Source organism: Mycteria americana, chromosome 23 (genome assembly GCF_035582795.1).
Source record: "Mycteria americana isolate JAX WOST 10 ecotype Jacksonville Zoo and Gardens chromosome 23, USCA_MyAme_1.0, whole genome shotgun sequence".
Classification (NCBI taxonomy): Eukaryota; Metazoa; Chordata; class Aves; order Ciconiiformes; family Ciconiidae; genus Mycteria; species Mycteria americana.
Window position 1 is genome coordinate 5076796 of NC_134387.1, and position 14934 is coordinate 5091729.

Below are 14934 nucleotides of genomic sequence, written 5' to 3' on the forward strand. Positions count from 1 at the left end.
GCTTTTTCTAGTGATTTGGTTCAGGAAGGGCAGAATAAAGATAACCCAATACACAATTTCCTCCTGTAATGGTAAAAAGATACTACCAGCAGAGATTGGTTGTGGAGCAGCTACTGTTCATTAAAAATCTAAGCAGTGCCTGAAAAACCAAATTCAAGCAAGTGTGTAAGGCCTAGAAACTTAAACAAGCTTTCTTCATTCATGCAAGATAGTGCACAGAGCCCTGTTTTATATCTGTATTTTCCCCCTCATTCAGATATCAGGTGGTAAGCTGCTTGATAAGGTGCTTCAGAGTGAGATGGGGGTGAACACTAGCTTCAGAACTAAAACCATCTGGCTCTTATCTGCTTGGGGACTTGCTTTCCGAAATTCTTCAAGGTCTTTAAGAAATCTCATTAGATGCTCAGCTGCCCCTCCAAGGGTCAATTTGTCATGGTAATGCCAGTCACTGAGCCTCACTTTCACAGCTTGTTGGTTTTTTTTTTTTCTTCCAGTAAGCTCTTTCCCCCAGTTGCTTCTTGGATTTGTATTTCTTTGTGCAAGTTTTCTGCTGCATTATGTCTTTATTGCTGTAATGCTAACTGAAAGATTTGAGGGAAATGGGCTGAGTTTCTTTAAACCCTGACTCCCAGCCGTTCCATCCATGGCCAATAGGTCACACATCCTGGTAGGAGTACAGTTTGCTTCAGGGAGTGGAGTACACTGTGCAAAAGCAGCACTGGCACCCTGTTTACTTCCAGCAAGCTGGGAGTTAAGCCCCTTGATCTCACACAGGTATAGGGGGCACAGCCCCTGGCAGCTGAATTAATTAAGTGTCCTAAAGGTGCACAGGAGAAAGCCATCATGCTCATTAGAAGCAAGAACCTATAAGGGCTGGGAGAACATAGGGCTTAGGAAGACCAGATGGTGCTGTGCTCTTTGGCAACATTTCTGCTTATTTGAGGTACTCTAGCTTCAAAGTGAAGGTTTTTGGTGCTGTTGGAGAAGGGAGGGGTTTGAGTTTTCATTGCTGTGGAACCACGGGGAAGGTGCAGTTAAAGCGTGGTAGGGTGCTGTGGAGGGGAGCAAAGTGTGCAGTGAGGAATTGAAGTGGAAAACCAAGCCTAAAACTGCCTGGTGGCATTGGATTGATTTAGCAGCAGTCCTGGGGTAGGTTGCTGTTGCTTGGAGGAAAGTGAGTGTGTTGAGAGGAATTTCAGCAGATTCTTAGGCTGTGGGTCTAAAAAGGTTGCTTGTCCTTGGTCTGTAACCTTGGAAAGAGTAGAGCAACAATGACAACAATCTCTGGCTTTTGCTTCTTTCAGGAGGTGGTTTTAATGCTGTAACTGGGGTGTGCTTGGGTTTTGGGTATGGAAGAGAGTAGGGTTTTGTCCTGGGAAAGTGTATTTTAGAAGAAAGGACATTAAAAACTAGCTTTGAGTACCAGCCTGACCATCAGGGCACTGTAGGGCAACAAAAATGGTGCTGAGCACGTCGGCCTGTTTATATACATATGTACAGGTTTGTGGTGTGCTCCCCGTGTAGCCAAGGGGAGCTTGAGCCACGCACCATCCTTCCGTGTAATGCAGAATAAGATCTCGGCACACGGACTGCGTGAGGCCCTTCCTGCGAGGGCTTTGCGCGAGTTCATTGCGTGTTAGCGTTTGCTATATTGAGGCTGACAGATGCGCGGGTGCCTTTAATTGCTCTAAGAGCTTAAAGCCCACAAGGCATGGTGAGGAGGCACAGATTTTCAAAAGCAATCTGCTAAGTGCCAAACCTAAATGCCTGGATTTACAAGACTGATGTGCTTTTTAGTGCTTGAACTATCCTGTGGCAAGTGTTTGCAAATTCAGCTCTTAACTTCTTGGGAAACCTGGCTGTAGCATCCTATTAATTAGAATGACAGTGTGTATGTGTGGTGGGTTTTTGTTTTGTTTTCTTTTTTTTTTTTTTTTCCCCCCTCCCTCCACCTCCCCTCCACAGGGGTTTGCAGGACAGGGCAGGGGCTCTGGAAGAGGAGGAAGAAGTTTGTGATATCTCCTAAGGAGGACACTAAAACCATATTATTCTTGCGGCTCTTTTTGCAGCTCCAGATGAAGGGCGGGGGGGGAAGGAAGCCTTTCCATCCCACCCCCGGACAAGCCTGCTCCAAAGAGACTACACTAAGCAACAACACCAGAGGAAACATGATTCTTTTCAGAGACTTAGCAATACCTGTTTTCACTCGGTGCCTGTTCCCGAGCTCGGATTCCCAAGTCACAATGGTAATGTTTATCTGTTTGTGTCTGTTTCTGCATTAACATGCTTTATTTTCTTTCTTCTGCTTCTCCTATTCACCTTGTCCTTTCTCCAGGTCCATTAAGGACAGGTAAGGCATGCAGAAAAGCGCAGAGGGGAGGCAAGGGCACTGCTCTTTGACCTATCCCAGTGACCCGGAATGGACAGGTGAATGATACTGAAGCTTTTGGTTTCATGGCCTCTTAAATGTATCACTCTTGGGGTTTTTTTTTTGTTGTTGTGTTTTTGTGTGTGGAAAATGTCCAAAGCAAATAAGGCCAAACGTGGCCCCTAATGGAAGAAGTGGTTGGGAGACAAAAGTATAGCCATGAGAAAGGCAGGGTATGATGGAGAGGGTGGGGAAGGGAGGAAGCGCATGGCTCCTCCAGGAACACCAGCCCTACGAAGGCAGCCCTGCAGCTTGTGCAAGCAAAAGGGTTTTCTGTCTCTGCAGCACTTAGGGAAGGGGACAGTCAACAGTAGTGACTTGATGGCATGCCTGATCGGGGGCACCTTGTTCTTTCTTGTCCCATTGTTTCTGCCATTGTTGCTACTAAATAACGCATGAAGCTCATTGAAAGCCGAAATGAGCCTCGTGAGGACTTGCTGTGTCGCTCTCCCTGGGCACCAGCCTCTGTGTGTGTAGTGTTCAGGGGACCTGGTCCTGACAGTAGTTTTTCAGGTCACCCTCCCTTTGTTTAAAGAATGGGAGGATGACAATGACTTTCTCGCCTGCTCGTGCTTGAAGGTCTTTGGACTGGTAGGAAGTAGTGCTGGGAAATTGCTTGGGGCTGGGTTAGTGGTGTCTTTCTAGATGATGAATGGTTTGTGTTGCTGGAGATACTTTTTAGAGCCCTGATCTTCAAAAGGGAGTGCTCAGCACGCTTGTACCAGGCAACATACAACTGCACTGAAGACACAAATGTGATGTCCAGGTTTTCCTGAACTCCTTTCCAGGGTCCTGGAAGTTACTAGCTGTACATTCCCTGCTACAAATAACGTGCAGAGCAGGGCAGGATTTGAACCTACAGATTGCAGATGTTTTCTGTTCCTAGGTCTCGTGTATGGCACTTTACCAGCATTTCTCTTCTGCTGCTAACTCCAGTGGTGACTTGCAAAAAAGATTCCAACAGTGTCAGGTTTTTTTCCCCATTAGGTGGGCTCTCTAGTTTGCCCTGGCCAAATTTTGGCAGGCAGTAATAGACAGTGGAAGGCAGTAATCTCAGGTAGCTCTTAGGGCATCGCCTGCTGTGAAAGCTGAGAGTCCTTAGCTCCCAGCTGATCACATAGACATGAAGGGTGTTAATGAAATGGTGGGATGAGACGCAAGGGTGTGTAATGCATCTCCTACATAGCTGTTCCCTTCTGCATCCCATGCCCTGGCTTTGCAGTGAGCTCTCTTGAAAATTCAGCAACTGGAGTCTCTGTCCTTGAACTAATTGTTCAAGTTTCTGCGTAAGAGCAGAACCGCTAGCAGAGGCTATCCTTGTTAGGGCATGTTCTTTGGCCTGTCACAGTGAATCAGCACAAAAGATGTTAAAACAGATGTTTCCGTAACGCCTTTTAAGGATGAGGAGGGATTTGCCACATTTGCCTGGGAGTAATAGAGACCAGTATGCTGTCTTCTTGAGCATCCTCCCCCTTTTACAACCAAACGGCCTTATTCTGTTCAGTTCCTCCCCTCTTCTCCCTTTCTCCTGGACATAGCTTTCCAGTCACAGCAAAATAAATCCTGGCAGACTGGATGGGAGGCCAGTGCTATCTGCTCAGTGCTCTTCAGGGCCAGAAGTCCCTTCTCTGGCTCTTGACCCCTGGACACAAAGGCTGTGCTTGCAGAGGCTCTGCTGTTAGGAGGGGGACTCTTGCCATCTAGTGGGAGGGGATGGTAAGCCTCCAGGACCTCTGCCATCACTCAGGATAAGACGACAAAATGCAGCCCTCCTTCCCGGACTTTTAGTGCGTGAGTCATTTTGCTGCACATGTGGGATTAGCTCCCACTGCTTTCCCACAGCGTTGCCACTGCCTCGAATTGGTGAAGCTGGATTTCTCTTTTCCTTTCTAGAAATCTCACTCTTTTAACTTTTTTTTTTTTTTTTAGGGACAAAACTTTGTTTACACCCTTCTATACTCATCTCCTGGATGGCCGAGTTGCACAGAGGGAATCTGTCGGGAGCCTGTATGTATGGGAGGGACGTTGGTGTGTGTTGGTCAGATACTGTATGCCACCTGCATTTTGTCAGGAGATTGCTTAGGGGAAGTTGCCTTTCAACAGCTGACTCCTTGAATCAGTGCTCAAAGACAGCTAGGATCTCTGAGTAATTGCTTTTACAGATAGAGAATGGAAAGTACTTGCAAAGTGCCTTGCACTTGAGTCTTCCTTGGCCTAGGAAAACCAGAAGCTTGCATTCCAGTTGGGAGATTTCAGTACTAACTGGCCTCCCCCCCCACTCCTTTCTTGAAAGGTTAAGGAGAAAAATACAAGGAAGATGTGTGTGCTTTCTCTGCGTATGTGTTGCTCTATTATTCACACTGCCTGGCACTGAGAAGGAGCAGCTGCTGTCATGCGCAAGAACAGCCATCATCTCTGAGCCCCTGTGCCCGCAACAGAAACATATCTGCTGCAAGTGTTTCACAGGGCTTCAGGTTTTCACCCACCTTGGTGTATAAGCCTTTCGTTTGCTCAGAGATAGGTGTAGTTATTGGGTGTTGAAGGTGTGTTACTCTCTAGATGATGCATCAAACTGAGAGCTGGCACACATGGGTCTATCACAGATCTTGTATGAGGCTGGTCTGCACTTCTGTTCGGATGGGCCGTTTGATAAGAGTCTGGACTTCAGCATAGATCTTGTTCCAGAATGTTTGTGTAGAGCATTGAGGTCAGCTGTGCCTTAGTGAGCTAATACGAATAGCAAGACTGAGAGGTTATGAGGCCTGCAGATTTGGAAAAACTATGGAAAATCAAGTGGGTGATGGAAAGTAAGTGTGATGTGGTCATTCTCTGCATTGCATTGACCATTAGACTAGAACACGGGCAGAGGAGGAGAAAGAGAGATCTCAAAGGACTGAAGTTATTTCTTATGGAAAATGAACCTCATTTTTCCAGCTTTGCTGGCTGCAGGAGCTGTGTCATGCAAGGGTCCCTCCCTGAATAGAAGCAATGCAAGTTTACAGTCCTTTCAACAGCAACTAGCAGTAACCAAACAGCAGGGGATGGGAGTCTGGGAGGTCAGTCCGGTCACCTCCAAACTCCTGATGTGGAAATCATAGAAATTCCAGCAGGGATTAAACATATTACATAAATTGATTTATGCCTTTTTTGAGGGATGCATAGACCTACTTCTCCAGAATCGCTGGTGTTTTTTAGCCATCCTATGAGCTCAAAAGCAGGAATATACCTCTCCGATTACATGTTGCAGGAACTTTCCACTAGGACCAATTGGTGTGAAAATTGCCATGCGTCATTAACGCTCTTACAGAGCAGTCGGGTCCTTCAGTTCTTTAGGTATCGCCTAGATCATCTCTGTGTGGAGCAACCTTTACGGAGCTTAGTGTATCTGCGCTGTGAATTTGAAAGGTCGAGTCGACCTGTGGCTCCAGAGAGTCTACAGGGTGAAAACACAAGGTTTGGGGAGGCAATGAGCCTTCCCTTTTTAAAATAACTGAAAATTGGAGAAGAGAGATTATAGAACCTAATAGCGCGTACCTAATTTTTGGGAGCACGGACCGTGACTGTGACTACTTGGTCAAAACCAGTCTTGACTTGTCCATATGGCAAGATGCAGAAGAAAACATGTAGGCGAGGGATGTGGACCTGAAATGGTGTCTCTGTGTACGGCCAAGAGACAGACTCAGCTGTAGCTGGTACTTGTACAAGTATTTTGCATGAAAATATCCATGCAGAAAATCAGTGCCCGCTGTTAGCTATGGTATTGCTGCCCACAAGGGTGCATCTTTGCCCCTTTGTTGGAAGAAGCTGAAAGATTACTGCTGGGGAGAGGATAAGATACAGGGTGGTAGATATGTGCTTCCTTCCTGGTGAAGGGCAGCAAACTCCACAGAGCCCAAAGAGCAATGAGGTGATGGTTAAACAGGTTGAGAGGTGATAAGGTGGCTGGTGGGCCTGGCAAGTGGTTTCCCTGGTTTCCTGTTTGCATGATCAGATGATGCAAATCCAGTTTGAGCAGCATTTTTTCTCTGTAGACTATATGATTTTGAGAGGTTTTCTAATTTTTTTTTTTTGCTAGGTGCTTTTCTTCTGGTCTTAACCAGCTGCAATATGAAGGGGGCAGCAAATTCCCTGAATCCAGCACGTTACCTTGAAGAGCTTTGCTGAATTCCTGCTGAATGTTTCGCTTTATGCAACCAGCAAGCTCTTCCATCAGCTGGAAGCCTGCATGGCATTTGCTGCTTGTATCCTTACCCGACCCGGGCATTCGGCAAACATTCCTCCGGCAGGCTGTCATGTTTCTCCATGCCCTGATCGGCAGACGCTCACACATTCCTTCCTCTGGCCAAACTGCCTTCAGCTTCCTGCCAGTCTGAAATAGCTCTGCTCTTTGGAGCTTCTGCTGTGACACGTTTTTCCCCTGATGTCCCTGAGACTGAGCAAGGTGAGTCCAGCCAGGCTTGACCCACCAGGTGATGCTCTGCTGATAGCCATGATACTCATTGCAACTTGCAGCATTTCACCCCTTTCGTGAGCATTCCCGGTACAGGAGAACTGGGGCACTGTGGACTAGCATGCAAAACCTGCTGCTGCTTACCACTCGTGCTGGCTTCCCTGGGAAGAAGAGCCAAGCTCCATTTCAGTGGCATCCAAGCTCCATTTCAGTGGCATTCTGGCACCCTGACATCTTGATATTCTCTGTATTACACCAAGAAACAACCGTCTTCTTTCTGATTACACACACACACACACACACACACACACACACACACACACCCCCACCCTCCTTCCTTTAACAACACGATTGACCTTGGGGGACTGCCTGCAGGAGGCTTTGCCAACTCGTGGGAACGTGGTTCTCATGTCCCTACCAATATTATCAGCTGGTGCAGTCTCCTCTGGGTGGGTATCCTCTCAGAAGCCTGCTATGCCAGTAAGTAACGGGACCATTCTTGTGTTGGGCTGAACCCTCGGTTCTGGAGCAGACTATGCTGTGTACAGAGCCTGTGAACCAGAGAGCGAGAGAGACTTTGTGCTGAACACCTTACGGTCTCTTGTAAGCAAGGCTGAGCTTCTCTGGTATTGTCAGTTTGCTCAGTGAAGAGCTATGACCTTGCTTAAAATTATTCAGGGCTGCATTACACTTACAAACTAGCTTCCTTTCTGTTGCCAGCATGTTGCAGTTTCCTCTCATGTTGGTGCCCAGTTCAGTGCAATATCCCTTTCCAATAAAAGGTGGCATCAGAGAGTGGGGAAGCTCTGCACATCAGTGCCAGAGCAGCTGGGACTAAGAACAAATGCTGCTTTTCCTGTGGTTGGGGTCGAGAAAATGGAATTGTTCTCTGAGCAGGAAGCAGGCATGCTCGGTGTGGGTAAATTGTGTTTAGGAAGTGATGGAAAGCCTGGGAAAAGGGGGTCTGATGACAGACATGTTCTTGTAGGGCTTGGTGTTACATTGCTGGAAATGTATCCAGAGATGTGGATTAAGCACTTGAACTTTTCAAAATAATTAATAGAATTAATTTGAGAATTGATGTGAAACCAGGCAGGACTAACCTGGAAGAGTAGGCTATAGGCAGCAGCCCTGTGCTAGGGAAGGGCTTGCTAGGAAGTCCTTTACAAATATGAATATACTGAAATAAAGGGGGATATTCCTTCACAAGTTAGCCTTTGGGAATACCTGCTCTTCTTTCTGTGCCTATCGACTTTCTGCTGACTTGTTTGAAAAACCCATTGAACGTAGATTTAAATACCCAAGGTCAAAGCTGGTGAGAAAATAAATTTCCATTCTTTGGGAAATGCTGACACTTCAGAATGTGTTGCTGTCTAAAATTGGGTCAGAAGACAAAATCTCAAGGTCTTCTCTGCAATAGGGATTTGAAAGCCACTGTTTTCTTTTTATTTTCACGGTTACAGAAAATAGCAGTGAATAGAATTGTTATGATGCATTAAAAGCTTAAATGGAAAAAAAAAAAAAGGACAGTTTAAAAAACACAACCCCCCCTCTAGCTGAAAAGATTGCAGAAGTTTGCAGTTGCCTCAGAATAACGCCTAATTGATTTAGCTACTTCTTGTTGATAGAAGAACTGTTTCAACTAGCTCAGACCAGTGTTACTATTTCACTGCTAGCTGTTTGCACCACAGATGCTCTGAATTTTCTGACACAGCAGAGGTCGGGATTTTTGATTGGTCTGTTGTTTGTTTTATGAAGAATTGTTTTTAGTCTCTGGTTAGTCCTCGGGACATCAAGGAGTATGGAGTAACTCTTGCTGCTTATCTAGCTGGTTTTTAACTACGTGCCTTGGCTTGAGCTGCTCTAGTTACGGGCTTTAAGAATATGGAGCTGCTGGAAAAGCAGTTGCTGGATGCTGAAGGGTGAAGGTGGGTGATACCTGAATAGCCAGGGAGATGGCGTGCTGCAAACTCTACAAACTGTAGAAAGGAGTGTAAGTTTGAAGATGCTGTACTGTAAGACCATGCACCCCTCTGTATTTGTAGAGGGCTGAGCACTGTGAGGCTCTGAATCAAACTGGGGTGCTTAAAAACTGCTGTGATCACACTCTATTATTTAACACTGGTATTGATATGATTCTCAGTATTTGTGCTCTAGGAACGTCCTGAGAAAGCTTTCATATTCCTAATCCACCTCCTTCCTCGCAACCCTGGCTAGATTTTCTCCCCCGTTTCTTTTCTGTTTGCAGTCCTTCTGCTCAGATTACAAGACAAGCCCATGATATCACCCGCTATGAGCTGAGGCTAAAGGGGCTGGGTCTTGGGAGGGGTTTGCTTGACTAACTCTAGTGAAATTTGCCAGGAAGCAGCAGCTTCTTGCAGCATATTTCTCTGGCTGCAGGATATTTTCCAGCGCAGAGGGGACCACTCAGACGGCGCGCTCAGCCCAGAAGAAAGAACTTCACGAAGCACGACAAGACAGAGGTCACCCCCAGCGCAGCTTACCACTAACTCCAAGGTAAACGCAGTCCTGCCGAGACTGCAAGCCAGAACAGTGGCGTTATTGCTAAAGATAAAGGGGCCGATGAATTAGTTTAAACATTTCTAACCCTCTCGTGCTTTGGGGCTGAAAGTTTGATTTCACTTCTTCCTGTTCTCTTTTAATGTAATTTGTTTCTCTCCCCTCAGTTTGTTATGATGTACGATGTTTAGACGTAACAGGCTGGGAAGAAGGTAGATGTTTCTTCTAATTCCTGCCCCCTGAGACTTATTTGGCAGGGGTGGGACGACACAGATATTCAGTGTCACTTTGCAAAGATGTTGTGACCAAGTTAAAGATTTTCTCCCCTTGCTTGCTCGCAGGCATGCATGGATGAAATAAAAAAAAGACGTGTTGCAAACTGTCTGCAAGTTCAGGCAATGCATATTCTGTAATATTATTAAAATATGCTTGATTTAGACCAGAATGCTACAGTACATGCCATCAACATTGTGTAAATGTTACCAGCTAAACTTCAGAAGCGGTTTAAATTCTCCTCTCTGAATAACTGTGCTCTTTCAGAGGAAAAGGCTTCAGTGCAGATGTTTCCCATTGGCAGGAGGTGCAAAACAGTTATGTCCCTAGTTAAGAAACTTTTCTGCTGTCATTGCTTGGGATTCACAGCCCCTTGCAAAGCAGCCCTCAGCCTACCAGCAACTTTCTTGAGGCTCTTTTATCGTGCAGCAATCCCAGTACTTTTCAGGATGACTCTAGGATATGCAGTGGTAACCACCTGAAAAGTTGCAGCACAGAAACGTGGGATGTTTCTGTCTGGAATTAACATAGTCCAGGTTGAGTTCTGATTCTTCAGCATGCACACAAATAACTGTACCTTCTTTTAAATTAATTTTTGTTGTTTAGTTTAAACAGATGTTACTGTGCGTGAGTGTAAAAAAAAAAAAAAAAAAAAAAAATCTAAAGACCAAGATAGTTTAGAAGACTATAGAGAAAGATCCTAGTTTAGAAAACTATTTAGCATCTCTGTAATCAGCTCATAAAGATGACATTGCTTTCAAATTTGTACTGAATAGGGGCTGAAAATAATTGCTTTAGGGTTCCTACTTCCCAGTTTCATTTAATCTATATTGAACCACCCACAGTGGTGGAATTTCCTTGGTTGGAAGCTAGAGAGCAGTTAGAAAACATAAAATGAAATCTTAGCAGGAACTACTGTAACAGCAAAGCATATAGGGAGAGACCACATCTTTAATGTAGTGTGCTGGATGCTTGTTGCTGCAGGAATGAATTTCATATGATCTTAGTTCTAAGTGCAGGATGATGTTGGAAAGCACCCCCAAAAATGGGTTTCTAATATGAAGTTTAATACTTCAGTCAGGTGGTGATAAGGCTCAAGATAACTCTGAGATTGTCTGCTCTCCGGTCAAATCCAGTGTGGTGCTTTGCGAGTGCTGGGGCAGGAGCGCAGAGACGAGGTCTTTAGAGAAACCTTCAAGAAAGTTTTAGCAGCTTGGAAAAGCCACCAAGATTGAAGAGCATCTCGATGATGTAGTAGAGGACAATGCCTTTGTCTTCAGCAGCGTGATTTAAGAGAGAAGCCATGCATTTTGCTGAAAGTTCTGTCCTTTTGCAAGTTAAGCAGAGACCCCAAAGTGCATGCCTAGTAATGTTCTCTGGATTTTTTTTCAATAGTTTGACTCCCAAGTTCATTGCCTTTACCTTACTGTACTGCTAACTTCTCTTCTGTTTTTTCTGTTTCTTGCTTTTATGTTTATTTTAACCTTTTATTCTTTCTCCTCCTGAACCGTTTCATAACGTTCTTGGTGCTGTTTAAAAACCCAGTGATGTCCTTTCTTAGAGATCGTAACTCCAGTGGATGGAATGATTTAGCAGATCAACCAGTCAGATGGTTTGCAAAGCACTTTCTGTGAAATCCTCTGGAGGCACGTACGCACGTGTGCGCAGATACGTGTTTACTATCAATGTCTGCAAAGACACACATTGAGGAGGAAGAGTCCCGCTCCTAATCTGTAGTAGTGCTGGTGGAAGTTTGTTATTTCAAGGAATATTTCACAGGAAAAAGAACATGCTGTTCTGAAGTCAGCCTGTCCTGCGTCTGCACTGCTGATGGGTTACGCTGTGTTAAGACAGCATTATACAGAGGTATGAGGGGGACCTGCTTCTTGGAGGATATCTAGTGTTTGCTAGTGCTCTTCAAACTTAGGTCATGCACATAATGTGTTCTGGTTCTGTGAGCGTGTGTGTCAGCTGTGGATTTTAATGTGTACCCTTTTGTAGGTTCTTTATTCATGAACGAATTTTGTATGTCATGAACTAATTGTGTAGGTTTCATGAAAAGAGGAGTTTGAATCATATAGCTCTAGTGGCCACTGCTGCTTTTGGTAAGTACAAACAGATTGCTTGGTCATCATCACTGCATCCACTGGTTGCGAATTAAAGAATTTATACTACTAGGTTAAAAAAATCACTTTTTCTGTTTAATTGTCTTGGAAGTATATTTGGGACTAAGCTCTGTTTCCTATTAAGAGTACAGCACAAGGTCTGTGGAACAGCCAGCTGGTGCTGGCCAGGAGCCTGAGAGTTCTCATGATTCACATCTCTATTTGTCTTCGTTCTCTGACATCAGGCGAAGGGAAGAGATAAGGAAAATAAAGAACTTCCCAAAATGAAGCATATTTGAATTGCAACCATGACATGGAGAGAAGATGCTGCATGTGTCCATCTGATCCCCAGACAAGTTTTTTTTGCCTTCTACGAGAAACAAATGCATCAAGGGGCTAAAACTGAAAGCAAAGGTGAACTGCTTCAGTTGAAGAAGCAGGTCGGAGAAGACACCACAGCCTGGATTTGAAAGCTGTAAGAAGCGTTCAGCTGAGCCCTTTCATGAAATGTGCTGACCATGGATCTGGGTGTTTGGCCCTGCAAAAATTGCTGTGTCCGTGCAACTTTGGAGAGCAGCACGCTTCTAAACACTGGGATCTCATAGATCTAATCAAACAATGATGCAAAGGTTAGGCAACTTCCACAAACGCTGATTTTTCTGTTGTTGGACCTGTAGCTGTCTTTTAAAAGAAAACACAAGCAAGGTACCTTTCTTTCCTACTCTCCTAGCTAGCGTGTTTGTCCATCAGAGCTGCTCTTCTCTTGTCTAGCTTCAATAGCAAGTGATGGCAAGCAACATGCATTCCTGGGCTATATACATCTTTTTGTGCTGTCTGTTCAAAGTGCTGTCTGTTGTAGTTTATCCTCATCAGTTGGCAAACACTCCGAACTGTTTTCTGTTCCAGGTAGTATATACTTCAGTAAGCTTTTGGGAGGAAATAAAAAAAGTGGCCGTGTATGTAGGTACGTTTGAATGTGAAGCAGAGGCCAGAAGGTTCTTTAGTAATTATTAAATAATGTTGTTTCTCTCTTGAGTGAGATCCCGTGGCTGGTAAAGTCATGGCAAGTCTATAGCTTTGGATTGTGTAAGCTTTACCGCTGCTGCGAGAGGGCATACTGGGACTTTGCTCTCCCTTTCCCTGCAGCATCCCAACAGACCAGAAGAAGCAAATTGCATTTGGTAGCTTCCCTGATGTAAACAACTCTTGAATTTGCTACTGGTTGCCCTTGGCCAGTTTGTAATAACGTGAAATTTGCTTTCTTAAGGTAGTTCTCAGTTCCCTGGTAGCAGGTTTCAGTTCCTGAGCAGAGGCATGTCTCTAACATGACTTACAAAAGCCCTACGTTAATCACAGAGCTCCAGGGATCCCGAGTGAAAGGAATGAGCAAATGACAACAGCCCAGTGGTACTGGCTTATAGGCATCGGTTCTTTTCTCCTTAACTGTGAACGGAAATCCAGCGGGAATGCGTTCCTCAGAGTGATCACTGGCGGATTATATTGCCATCCTTCTGGCTGCAGAGTCTCTGGATTTGTAACATATCAAAATGTTATCCTGAAATGATTTCTGCTGTCCTGCTTGTTCTGGGCTCTGCCTTGAATCCTATACAGCATTTTACTGGGGGAAAAAAAAAAAACAACCCAAACCCCAAAAAATCCCAACCTTTTAGTTTTTGGTTTAGATGTCCCTAGCAGCATTTTGGCTTGCTTCAGTCATTCAACTTCCACCTTCAGCATACTCTTTGGATTGCCTTTGCTGCCTCTCCTAAGAGTGGCTGTGTACTGACGCCAGAAGGGGCTTGCCTGACCCATCGGGTGTACCACGATGGCATCTCGTCCCTGAGGAAGCCGTCCCAGTCCCAGGACCCGGTACACAAGTTTTGTTATCAAGCCCATGCTGTTCCGCTGGGCTCCAAGGCAGGTTCAGTTACGCTGAAGTCAATCTGAAGGATGTCTGGGGATTTCTAGGAAGAGGGTTAAGAGTGATGGTGATTTTTCTGGTCACCCCCGTCAATCTATTGCGATGTTTTCCTGCCACGTAGTGGGCTATGGGGTTTCATGGGGAGCACGTGGTCTTCTCCAGAGCTCCTTATCCACTGAGGTAAGTACTGGTCTTACCTTGTTCCTCTTGGCTAACAGGTCTCTGCTGGAGATTTGGATTTATTGCCATTGCTTGGTATATCTGGTCCTGCCAGTGACCTTTATGGCTTAGTGTTTTAAGAGCGTGAACGAGAGGGCTCTCATTTGTGGCTTACACTGGGGTTATAATCAATGGGGGTTTAATCTACGAAAGCATTAGCCCTAGTGCCCGTGGCAGGGCTGAGTCTCTTGGAACAACGGGAGAATGTATCTGAGCTCTTACCCAAGCGAGCGGTAGCGTTTCTATTCACTATAATAGTACTGGAGAGGGGCCCAGTGTGAATTGCCCTTGCGTTGGCTGGAGAACTGCTTCCACGGGAGTGGGAAATTCTGTTCCTGTCCCATGCCTGCTGCGGGATGTGTGAATGTGCCTGAGGAATGCACTTTGGGCAATGGGGTGTGGAATTGGAAACGCAGGGTGTAGGATTCGGGCGCTACTCTTTCAAGTGGCTAAATACCAACTGTTTGGTGCTCCTGGCTGAGATCCAGTCGTGCCAACAGTGGTCAGAGTGCTAATTGTCTCTTCCTGCTGATGGATGCCAAGCCAAACGGAGCATTGCTGGATCTCCAGTCACAAAGGACTCAAATCAACCACTCCAGACTTCCCTTTTGTTGTCTGGATAAGGGTGGGAGCAGGAAAGCTGGTGTTTCTGGTTTTGTCTGAGCTGATCTATTGTTTGGATGATTTGGTGAAATTAAAAAAGGGATCCTTGCTGGTAGGAGCAAGCTTTTGAGTTGGGGAGATGAATAGCCTATTAGTTTCACTTGGTGAAGTCTCTGAAGAAGTAAAAGCTCAATATTATTTTGAAATGAAACTGTTGTTTCCTTGTAAGCCTGTGTCTATCTGTTCCCTTCAAGACTTAAGACTGGAGTTCTGAAAAGGGCTGAGTCAGCAGCTAGCAGGAGCATGCCTTAAAGCCTTTAAATTACACATTAATGCGGTGATGGAGAATCGTCTTATGGCCTGAAGTACAGGATGGGGAGCCAGGAGACCTGGAGTATTTTCCTGGCTTCTCCAC

General features: G+C 45.3%; 1 protein-coding gene across 3 annotated transcripts in view; it reads left to right on the forward strand.

The window, feature by feature from the left end:
* Positions 1 to 9244: 9244 nt before the first annotated feature.
* LOXL2 (lysyl oxidase like 2) overlaps positions 9245 to 14934 on the forward strand; it is a 55344-nt gene continuing 49654 nt past the window's right edge. For 2 of the 3 annotated variants that reach the window (XR_012778673.1, XM_075523430.1), the window contains exon 1: positions 9248 to 9395. The gene's annotated coding sequence lies outside the window, so the exon portion shown is untranslated. Of the gene's footprint in view, positions 9396 to 14934 lie in introns of all 3 variants that reach the window. The other variant, XM_075523429.1, reaches the window with a different exon arrangement.